This window comes from Bactrocera oleae, chromosome X (assembly GCF_042242935.1).
Source record: "Bactrocera oleae isolate idBacOlea1 chromosome X, idBacOlea1, whole genome shotgun sequence".
Classification (NCBI taxonomy): domain Eukaryota; kingdom Metazoa; phylum Arthropoda; class Insecta; order Diptera; family Tephritidae; genus Bactrocera; species Bactrocera oleae.
The window spans coordinates 16014522-16017168 of record NC_091541.1 but is presented as its reverse complement, the minus strand read 5'-3'; the positions used below and the strand labels follow the sequence as shown (position 1 = coordinate 16017168).

The following is a 2647-nucleotide window of genomic DNA, read 5'->3' as shown; positions in this document are numbered from 1 at the left end:
CCCTTTTGATCATTCGGGTGGTGGAAAAGACGGTGGTTGCAGTGTGGGTGTATAGTGTAGATGTAGAGTGTGGTTGATTAATTGTATATGGTTGTGTTGGTGAGTGATATGGTGTGTTGTAGGTGGTATATGATGTTGCGTTGGTTATGTTGTATTGTATGATGTTGTACGGTGGGTTGTGAGCTTAGTTGTAAAATGTCGCGGGATTAGAAGTCGCATGAACATCCCGGCCCCCCTTGGCGAATTAATTGCCTAGAAGTCTCTGCAACTGTTGCAGAGTGCTCACTACGGCGTTCAATCCGGTTGCCCTTTGCCGCTGGTTGCGATGACCATAGGGTGGTGGAGGTGGCCGTGAGCGCGCCCCTCTGGATGGTTTCGGCCGATGTACTCGTTGGCGCTGGACGGGATTCCCTTGTTGTCTGTGCCGGTGACTGGTCTGTGTTGTGGACGGATTTGCTCGTCGAGGGAATCGATGGAACAAAGTATGATGCGGTCGTTGACAATATTGACACGATCCGTCGGTTATACACTCAAAGGTTGAGTGACTATCTGCCAAGCAAGTCATACAGTGTCTGTGGGCTCTGGCGATCTGTTGGCGTTGAGCGAGCTTCATGCTTTTGAAAATGGTGCACCTCTTCAGGACGTGAGGTCGATGGCATAGACTGCATCGTGGAGGCAGATGCTCATCAAACTGCTCCTCGTTTGCATCCCTGACAGCTGCTGCAGATGATTGGCTGTGTCGTGCCATGGCGCTTTGCATCCTTGGTGCTGCGATGGGTGGACCAGATGCTCTAGGCGCAGCAATTACGGACCTCACAGTCTTGGGAGCGCTGTGTATATCCTCTACGTCCATTTCTATTGGAATAGGAATATATTAAAATATGGTTTGGCTCATAATTTTGAATTATGATATTTGTTGCTTATATATATATATATATATATATATGTATATGTGACTATATATGTTGTGGTTAATTTTTAATCGCTGTTAGTGTTAGATTTGCATGTACGGATTATAAAACGGTAGTATTTCGAGTTAAACGAATTAATTGTCGGTTTTGATTTTATTTATGCGCTTGTCTTGGCGGGGTTTGTGTAATCGTTTCTTCGGTGTTCGGAAGAAAACACAATTTTACTAATGGTCGAGTTAGTATACCAGTTTGTGTTCGTACGTCTACTATTCTTATGTGACCATCTCGTCCCCGATGGACCTTTTCAATGCGGCCTAGTCGCCATTCTGTTGGAGGAAGACATTCATCATGTATGATGACGCATTCGCCCGTATTTGGTTCCTTCTGGATCGTTTTCCACCGATGTCTCTTATGGAGATCTTTAAGGTAATCTTCCTTCCATCGATGGCTGAATTCATGATGAAGTATCTATTAAATTGAGTGAGTCTCCTTCTGCCTCAGGTATGGCGAGAAGTGGAGCTCCTCTGAGGAAATGTCCAGGTGTAAGAGCTGTGAAATCGGAGGGATCTTGCGAGAGTGGTGAGATGGGTCTTGAATTTAGTACGGCTTCTATACGAGCGAGTATTGTGGTAAATTCCTCATAATTGAATTTATGATTTCCTGCCGTTTTCTTTAAATGGGACTTAAAGCTTTTTACAGCTGATTCCCAGAGTCCGCCCATGTGGGGAGAACAGGGGGGTATAAACTGCCAATCAATTCCTTGTGGTGCATATTTTTTAACAATTTCTGGGGAGACTTCTTTAGTAAATTTTACAAACTCTTTCTCTGTGGCTCTTTGAGCTCCGATAAAGTTTTTCCCATTGTCGCTCATCATTTTTGATGGAAATCCGCGTCGTCCGACAAAGCGTGCAAATGCTGCGAGAAAAGCCGCAGTAGACAGATCTGAACATAGCTCGAGGTGTACTGCCTTTGTCGTGAAACATACAAAGACAGCCACATACCCTTTTCTGAATGAGGAAGACCTTAACATAGAGGCCTTTATCTGGAAAGGTCCAGCAAAATCGACCCCAGTAATGGTAAAGGGAAGAGCAAAATTGCAGCGTTCAGGTGGCAAAGCTGCCATGATCTGCGTGCGTATTTTGTGCTTGTACAATGTGCATTGTTTACACATAAAAATCGTTCTTTTAGTTTGTGGCTTTAGGCGCGGTATATAAAATTCTAGTCGGACCATTTGTTGCATCAAGCGATGCTCACCATGTAATGTAAGTTGGTGAAGATATATTAAAAATAAATAAGTAAAACGGGATTTCTCGGGAATTATAATGGGATGTCGTTCATTATAACTAAGGCTGGAATTCACTAGTCTTCCATGTGCCCGGATTAATCCTTTAGTGTCCAAAAAAGGATTTAAAACGAGAAGTGAGCTTCCCTTATCGAGGGGTCGTCTTTCGACTAACTTTGATTTCTCCCGCATGAAATAGCGAGTTTGTGTATATGTAATAAGGATGACCTTGGCATGTTGCATGTAGGAATGCGTTAGTTGTACGGAAGGATCATTTGTTATTCCTTTAACTTTTTGTTTGAGTCTTTGGATAAATTTAAACATGTAAGCGACTACTCTTAGTGCTTTTGGGAATGATGAAAATCGATGTAATATATCATCTTCATCAGGAGTGATATGAAAGTTTTCAATTCTCCGAATTTCAGGAGCTATTATATTGCGAGCGGGAGACTTT

The 2647-nt window shown here is 43.1% G+C and overlaps 1 pseudogene; it reads right to left on the bottom strand.

The window, feature by feature from the left end:
* Positions 1–208: 208 nt before the first annotated feature.
* LOC138858073 (uncharacterized) lies at positions 209–895 on the bottom strand (annotated as a pseudogene).
* Between the last annotated feature and the right edge of the window lie 1752 nt (positions 896–2647).